The sequence below is a fragment of the Harpegnathos saltator genome, unplaced genomic scaffold (assembly GCF_003227715.2).
Source record: "Harpegnathos saltator strain DR-91 unplaced genomic scaffold, Hsal_v8.6 scaffold297, whole genome shotgun sequence".
Classification (NCBI taxonomy): Eukaryota; Metazoa; Arthropoda; class Insecta; order Hymenoptera; family Formicidae; genus Harpegnathos; species Harpegnathos saltator.
The window spans coordinates 740619-749934 of NW_020230091.1; the positions used below are offsets into that span (position 1 = coordinate 740619).

General features: G+C 34.0%; 1 long non-coding RNA gene across 1 annotated transcript; it reads right to left on the bottom strand.

The window, feature by feature from the left end:
- Nucleotides 1–7285: 7285 nt before the first annotated feature.
- On the bottom strand, nt 7286–8515 carry LOC112588801 (uncharacterized). The gene is made up of 3 exons (XR_003113071.1): nt 8003–8515; nt 7641–7855; nt 7286–7570 (listed from the first exon to the last, which is right to left on the bottom strand). It is a non-coding gene; the product is annotated as an uncharacterized LOC112588801 (long non-coding RNA).
- Nucleotides 8516–9316: the final 801 nt, after the last annotated feature.

A 9316-nucleotide genomic window follows, 5' to 3' on the forward strand; every position in this document is an offset into this window, starting at 1 on the left:
CCCTTTCCTTGTAAGAGACCCATATTTTTTGATCGGTAATGGCTCAGGTTTAAGGAGCCAAACTGTCACTCAAAGTTTGATCCTCTTTATACTATTTCAATAATTATTGCAAATAGGAAAAAGCTTTTTAAACAAAAATTAAACGGCATAGAAAACTATACAATTTTTGTTTAAAAAGTTTTTTCCTATCTGCAATAATTATCGAGATAGCATAAAGAGGATAAAACTTTGAGTGACAGTTTGACCCCTTAAACCTGAGCCATTACCGATAAAAAAAATATGGGTCTCTTACAAGGAAAGGGTCGGAACTGTCCCACCGATTATAATGGACTTTAGATATGTTGTACAACAACATAAAATATTAGGCACGTATTTTTTATGTATATATCTTAAGGTTTAAAGGGTGAAATAATGCCTCGAAAAAACTAACATTTTCATTTTTTGCGAGTCTTCTAAGTACGAGACATATGAAAAAACATTTCCTACAAAAGTTTTACAGTATTTTATACTGTTTGCAACGGTATATTCAGATTTTTTAAAAGTGTCAAAATTTTTAACTCTCCCTCTACTCATTAAATTTTTAAGATTGAAAAATTTCATGGGAATAAAATCTAAAGAGCATTTGATGCCGAATTTATCCATATACAGGGTGTATAAAAAGTACCGGGACGGTAAAATATTACAAAAACTAAGCATTTTAGAAAAAAATGTTTCAAATAAAAATTCTAGGGTTTCAAAAGATCTATTTACTGATACATTATGAGTTTGACCTTGGGTGGCGTCGTCAAGGTCAGGACAAGGTCAACTTGAATTTTTTAAATGGGACCCCCTATTTTTTAGTGCATATTCTTGTAGCCCTTCTTCAGACCTTTACAAAATACTATAATTTTTTTTATATTGAGTAAGCCATTTCGAAGTTATCGAGCTTTTTATGATAAGATGTCCAGCCAACTAAGGCAAGATCGAAGAAATATCCAGCCAGCCAAAACAAGATCAAAGAAGTATCCAGCCAGCCAAGGCAAGATCAAAGAAGTATCCAGCCAGCCAAGGCAAGATCAAAGAAGTATCCAGCCAACCAAGGCAAGATCAAAGAAGTATCCAGCCAGCTAAGGCAAGATGATCATAAAGAAAAATTAACAATTGAAAGCGCGATTAATGTATCAAATACTCAAATTGTTCACCATTCATTGTTTGACAATGCGCTAATCGATATTAAAAACCTGGAACAGCATCTTCTGTGTATTCATTAGGTATAAGTGCCGCTTCATCAAGAATTCGATCTCGTAGATCATTTAGATTCCGATGTTTAGTTTTGTATAGTTGATCTTTTAGATAACCCCAAAGAAAGTAGTCGAGAGGTGTCAAATCCGGTGACCGAGCTGGCCACTCGATCGTGCCTCTCCTCCCTATCCACCGTTCAGGAAAATTGTCTAAATAAATACGAACGTTTCGTCCATAATGCGGTGGTGCACCATCCTGTTAGAAGTTTTCACCAACGATCGCGTTGATTACGGGGACGATTTGATTTCTCAGCATGTCTTCATATGAATGGGCTGTCAAGTTTTGCCTTCAATAAAAAATGGTCCTATTAATCTGTTATTTAATATTCCTGCCCAAACGTTCAATTTCAGTGGATATTGCGTATTGTGTTCCCACATCCAGTGAGGGTTTGTATCAGACCATAATCTGCAATTATGTCTATTAACAATATCGTGTAATTGAAACGTTGCTTCCTCTGAGAAGACTGTTAGATAAAAAGTCAGGTTCTGCATCTATTTTCGCTATCATAGTCTCACAGAATTGAACACGTTGATCAAAATCGTCTTCATTTAACTCCCCAAACAACACAAGGACATCCTCAGGATATCCTCAGGATATCCGGGATGGGATATAAGGATGTTTTGAGGATATCCCATGAAAGTCCAGGGACGTCTTCAGGACGTCCTGTGGTACAGCAAATGAGCGCCTCAGCGGGTCCTCAGGAAATCTCGAGAACGACCTCCGGACGTCCCTCATGTGGTTCAGAAGACATAATCAGGACAACACAAGGACGTCTTCCAGATAGTCACAGGATGTCGGTGGAGATATTGAGGACGTCCCAAGGATATTTGTGCATGACATTTTTAAGATTTCTGCCGGACATTGTTATACAGGGTGGCACACGTAAAGTGTTACAAGTCCATAACTTTAAAAATATTTATCAAATCAAAAAATTATTCAAAGGAAGTTTCATGTATTCTCTAACTATATAAACGTAAAGTCGCTCCCGCTTCCCCTTTAAGGGAGGACAGGGTAACTTTATAATTTTAAATGGAACCCCCTATAAAATGTTGCATATTTGGATTCTACGGGAAAAACAAGTAAATTTTATCTGAAACATTTGTTTGGAAAATGCTTCTATCAAAAGTTATAAGCATTTAAACCTTTAGTGATTTCATTCATAATTGAACTCCATTGACACAAAGTTGCGTTCGCGTTACAAGAGAAACAAAAAAGACCTTAGAGTACATACGTGATGTTAACCAAAAGAAACATAAAGAAACGCGAGCGTGGCAGAAGCAACCTATCGCTGGGAAGCAAAAGAACGTTCCCAGACAGCACATAAAATTAAAAGATGACGAAAAGATGTCTTTCCGTAGTTGTCTTTTAGACTAGACGCGGAGATGACTAAAAGACATCTCCCGAATGTCAAAATTACTTTTAGTTGACAAAAAGACATCTTTCGTAAGTCATCTTTTCGATACAATATAAATATGTCTAAAAGATGTCTTTCCGATTATCTAAAAAGTCGATTTTTTAACTGGACCAAAAGTCATTAAAAAGATGACTTATATGAAAAGTACTACAAATAGCATACAATGAGTAATAAATATTGATTGAATATTTTTAAAATGTTGTAATAGTTTAGGCCAATATTTATAGTTGATAAATATCCGTATATACAGCACATGTAAGAAAATCATCTAAAGTCTATTTTAAATATACAGGTCTTAATACATAATTTTTCAGTCGTAATAATATTTCCATATAAGGAAGTTGACTAATTACAGTACCCAGATAGCCAAACCTGTACGAGCAGATTTCGAGCAAAGCCTGCTGTCATAGTTTGATGGCAAATAGGCAACAAATTTAATGCAAAATTTGTTATATCAAATTATGCCACCAATCTGCGGTCAAATATGCGCCAGATCCTGCTGTCGGATATTTGACGGCAGATTTGTAGCAAAAACCGCGCAAGACTTGTAGTAATTTGACGGCAGATTGGCGGCAGAAATTCTGCGCGCAGACTCTGCGTATAGTTTGGCAGCAGGACCTGTGCGGTTTCTGCCAACAATCTACTCGCACGGTCTGCACGCAGGTCTTGTCGACAAAGCACGAGCCTAATGAGGACACAGATGGCTATGGTTTTGATGTGGGGATCTGATCAAAATTGGCGTCAATCTGCGCGCATTCTGCTAGCATTTTGCTTACTGGGTAGATAATTTTGATTGTGGTGACATAATTATGACATTACGACTAAATTACGATTAAAAATAATAATTTATTACATGCAAAAATCTTAAAAAGGAAGATTAGAAAAGGACAGTAAAAGTGCAGTCCAGCGACCGCTACAAATGCTTTGAAGCGTTTTTCTTTCTTATTCTATCTGTTGGATTTGAATGAAGGAAGAGAGAGAAATAAAAACGCTTCGAAGCATTTGTAGCGGTCGCTGGACCGCACCCTAAGTTGTCTCATTGGTCACATATTATCTTATTAGCCAATGAGAAGTCTTCGTATTTTTTTGTGAAAAGCAACTTCTCTTCGTGTTACTGCATCAAACAACGCAGTTTCAGTGTGAATGGCGTATGGAAACATCTCTGAAGCGAAATAGAAGAAGAAGAACAACGCAGTTTCGTTAAACTTTTCTTTCGGAAACTTATAACGCAGTTGAGTAAATCTAACGAATCCAACGTAATATGCAGTAAGTATATAATTTTTATTCGTTACATATATATATATATATATGTATCTTTATATATATATATATATATAAATATATATATATATATAAATATATATATATATATATAAATATATATATATATATATAAATATATATATATATATATATATATATATAAACTGATACGCATACGTTGCCTGTAATGGCAACGCATCAGACGTCATTTACATATTTCGAAAAGGAAAATATTTTTAAATCAACTCAGAATGTGGAAGTAAAATCATTAAATATTGAAAAGGAAACTTATAATTTCTCAGATATTGTAGAAGATGATGCTCCAATTCAAGAACATTTCCATGCTAATCCTACAATAGAGAGCATTAATGTTTCAAATACTACAGATATGTCTACTTCTTGTGTAACTCATTATTTATTTATTATTATTTATTACATTGTGCTGAACAAATGTCTATTAACGAAAAGTTAAGGTTATGGGCAGTTGAACATAAAGTTGAACATTTTACTTTAACATCTCTATTGAAAATATTAAAAAGTGAAGGTCATGATCTTCCTAATGATACAAGATCATTAATGAAAACACCACGATATACAAAACTTTATGAAAACGCAAGTGGTTCTTATTATCATTACGGATTAAAAAGAAGTATTATCAATATTTTATGTCAGCTCAATAAATATTTTATGTCAGCTCATTAAAAAATCCCATCTTTATTAAGCTTAACATCGCCGGTCTTCCTATTGCAAAGAGTTCTAAAAGCCAGTTATGGCCTATTTTAGTTCAACTTGTTGAAGGTCCTCCTATCATCATTATTGTTGGTGTTTATCATGGATATACCAAACCTGCTATAGACAATAACTTTCTACAATATTTTGTTACTGAATATAGAGAATTAAATAAGACTGGACTGACATTTAATAATGAATTATATCAAGTCAAACTCAGAGCCATCATATGTGACAGTCCTCCTAGATCATTAGTTACCTGTACGAAAGGTCACAATGGTTATTTTGGTTGCAGCAAGTGTACTATTGAAAGTGATTATGAAAATCATCGTATGCTTTTTCTTGATACAAGTTGTCCTTTGCGGACAGATGAAACATTTAGATTGCGACAAAATCCAGAACATCATACTAGTGTATCCCCAGTCGACACAGTTATATATTTACTATATAACAGCTATACATTCCAATATCACATTTTATATAACGTGAAAGTAGCTGTAATGTTGTAGTTATATCATAATTTCGCCAGTTTTCAAAAGTAACGATGATAGTATGTTTATGTTACAAATAGGTTGATGTAAGTTATAGTTGCTATATGTATGTTATATATTGGGTAAGTGCAAAAGTTCGTGCGGAGTTTGTGAGTAAAAGTCACACAGTGATTAGGCAAACAAAAATCTTTATTCAATCAATGATATATTCTCCATCGTTTTCTATAATCTTTTCCTAACGTTCTGGCAGCATACGGATGCCTCGATCATAAAAACTGCGCGGTTTAGATTCGAAGAACGAAGAGACGCCGTTTTTTAGGGCCTCCAAAGAGTCAAAGTTTTTTCCATTTAAATAATTTTGCAATGACCGGAACAAGTGATAGTCAGATGGTGCGATATCAGGAGAATACGGTGGATGCGTTAAGACATCCCATTTCAGGCTCTTCAGTTTGCGCAGCGTCTTTTTCGAAACGTGTGGTCTGGTGTTGTCGTGATGACGACTCCCTTGCGATTTGACAAAATCGGACGTTTCTCTTTTATTTCTCGATTCAGATTGGTTAATTGGCGACAGTACTTGTCCGAATCAATCGTTTCGCCAGCGGGGAGAAGCTCGAAATAGATTATGTCCTTGCAATCCCAAACAGAGAGCATCACCTTCATCGGGTGCAAACTGGCCTTTGGCATTGCGTCACCATGCTCACCTGATTGTTTCCATGTCCGTTTGCGCTGAACATTGTTGTAGAGGACCCATTTCTCATCGCCCGTCACTAGTCGATCCAAAAACGACTCGTTATTGAGCCGCCCGAGTAAAGAAACGGCTGCAGAAATTCGCTTGATTTTGTTCTTCTCGGTCAACAAATGAGGCACTCATATATCGAGCTTCAAATCGAATCCCATCTTTTTTAAACGCCGAAAAGCGGTTGATCGGTCAACGTTTAGAGAGTAGTAGCAACTTCTTCTGTTGAAATTCGCGGATTATTGAGCACTAAAGTACGCAAAATATCGTCATCAATGTCAGAAGGTCGATCAGAGCGTGGCTCGTCTTCAAGGTTAAATTCTCCGCGCCGAAATTTAGCAAACCATTCGTTTACAGTGCTTCATCCTGATAAACATCCTGAATGTTTTTTACGGCTGCGGCAACGTTTATTCCCTTCCGAAACTCGTAAAGCATAACATGCCGTAAATGCACCTTATCGATACTCATTTTTAAAGTGATATTTCTCGAAGCAGTTTGTATGAAAACAAATGATTTTTTTTTTAATAACAGCTGAAGACGTCACCTTTCCAATGTTATATAATATGTAGATGGAAGTATTAATGACAACACTTTACGACGCTTATAACTCCATCTATTGAAACTCCGCACGAACTTTTGCACTCACCCAATATTTCATGTACAGTATAGTTACGTAGGAATAACATACCATTCATAAAACAGTTATATAACATATATAATTACGGTATATAAAAGCAGTCTATAACAGCAATAAAACGATATTATATTTATATTTTAAAGGAAAAATAATCATTTACATACGATAGATATATTTTATTTCTTAAACATGAAATACATATTTATGAAATTATAATATACAATATCACAGTATTAATTAATATTAATATTAAAATTCGTAGTATGGGAATTAATATATTAACATATAATTGATATATGACATAAAATCTTAGAACAAAATAATATTATTTATATTAGAACGATTTAATATGGTATTAGAACAATATATTAGAACGAAATTAATAATAAAATTAGAAATTAATAATAATTAATTATAAAATTAAAAATTAACAATGTTTCTTTGGAATGCAAACTTAATAACTATATCATTGCTGTAACTGTAATAACCTTATACGCAGTTGAGATCATAACAGAAGAATATCATAATAATAATATACTATGACAAATAAATAAAATTATCACATCAGAATTTTATGAAAATTTCTCCCAAGGCATTAAAGTATCACAGTACAATATAATTAAAAAATAGTAGTAAAGTCAATTTATATATTATGTATGAAAAAAATATCAAGAATTGTTATCACACAAAACAAGACAAATATTCATTATTATATTAAAAAACGTATTGGAGAATATTATTTTTTTAATATTAGTCCTTATTTTTTCTTGCAGCTCGCTGCTTTGCAAAGCGAAACCACTCTGCAGCAATATCTTCAAATTCAATTTCCTTGAACTGTTCATAAGACGAAGCAACAATTTGATTAATTTCTATAATTATTCGTAAGTCATGAACAGCATAATTGTTTTTTTTCCTTTCCATGAACATAATTTAGCACACTCATCAGAAAAAACTTTTCTTAGAATCCTTTGAATATTATTTCTCGGTGTATGCCCTCCAATATTGGCAATAAAATTTTTCTAAAAAAGAAAATATTATTTTTGAAGTTTTTGTTACTATTTATTATGCAATTATGAAAAATGTACCTACATATTGAGAAAGAGCTGAATCATTACTTGTGATAAGTTCTTCTAAAGTAACAATGTTTTAAAGATTTTTTAATAACGGCAATAACGGATCTAAGAATTGATATCGTATTCCATCAGAGGTTCCAGGTTTACGCTCCATTATATGTAATCTTTCGTTAATATTTTTTAATGTGAGAAGGAGCGATGCGTGCATACGACATATTGAAGCACATTGCTCTAAAAAATGTAAAAAAGATTACAAATAATATGTAATATATTATCAAATAAATATGTAAATAATATAACGTTTAAAAAAATTAACGTTACAAGTTAAAAGTATACTAAATTTATAATTAAATATTATTTAAAATCAAAATGAGACACCTTTAATGACAGCAATATCTTGTGCTATGTCTATTTCCTTATTAGAATCCGTTTTATTAACAAATGTCACAGGTATTGAATTCGATGCTTGTTCGCACGTAAAATTAAGCGAACGCGTGCCGGGACCGCTTCGCAAGAAGCGCGGGAGAGTATTTGATGGATCGCAGAGGACGGGTTGCACCAACAAACAAAGAATCGAAATGAATCTCGGTCGCTGCGGCGAAATGCTCTTAAATAAATGTATTTAGCCGAGTTACAATTAATCGGAGCGCCGGGAGAAGTGCCGCGGAGCTTCGAGCAGTTGGTCTCGCGACGTCAGCGATTTTCGTGAGCGGCAGATGATCGGCGCGCCCGGCTATCGGAACTGATAATCGGCGTCGGACGTTACAAAGTTTTAAGATTTAAACAAAATTCGCGAAACAAAAAAAACAAGAAAAAGAATGATTAATCGAGAGTCCGTTCAGGACAGCGAGCAAGAACTGAGAGTCCGTCCGGAATAACGAGAGAAATCGGAGTGAGTTCCGGCGGTGGAAAATTCTCGATACAAAAATTGATGCTTCGAACGGATTCTCGATTAGAACAAAAAAAAAGTCTGATTGGATTAGTTGGCGCTGATTGGTTCAGCCACGCGACACATCACAAGTTTTGTTTGGAATAAGTGTTTTCACGTGTCGGGAGGCCGAACAATCACGCCGAGCACAGCGAGTATCGCACGAGACATTAGAATGTCGGAGAGTCGCCTCGCACGTGTACGCTGACGTCAGCGGCGACACAGCGATCATGATCGTGTAAACATCACGCGCAGTGTTGCTGATTCTCGGCGAATCCGCAACAATGCTGCAATACAAATATTAATGATACTTTTATGTAAATAATACGATTTAATAAAAATTAAAACTGAAGTAAAATAATAAAGTACATTAATTTCAACAAAATATACTTCTCAATAAATACCAAGTAACAGTATACTTATATACAAGTTAAAATTTCCTATCCAACAATATAACTGTCACAAACAATATTAGCAACATTGTTTGTAACATTGTTACATTATTGAGTACGATATTGTAACTTGCATGTTAATTTAATGTAAATTGATGTTTATTGAGTTATGAGTTACATTATTCAATTTAACTTACATCCAGGTGCTTCTACAACACTTAAATTTGCATCAAAAATAATGTTATCGTTCGTAAAATCATTAGAAGTTAACGTAGGTGGAAGAGTAATGCAGCTTGTAATAATTGCTAAAAGTATATAATAAATTCATTAATATTTTAAATAATGAAAATATACCAATATGTAAGTATGAAA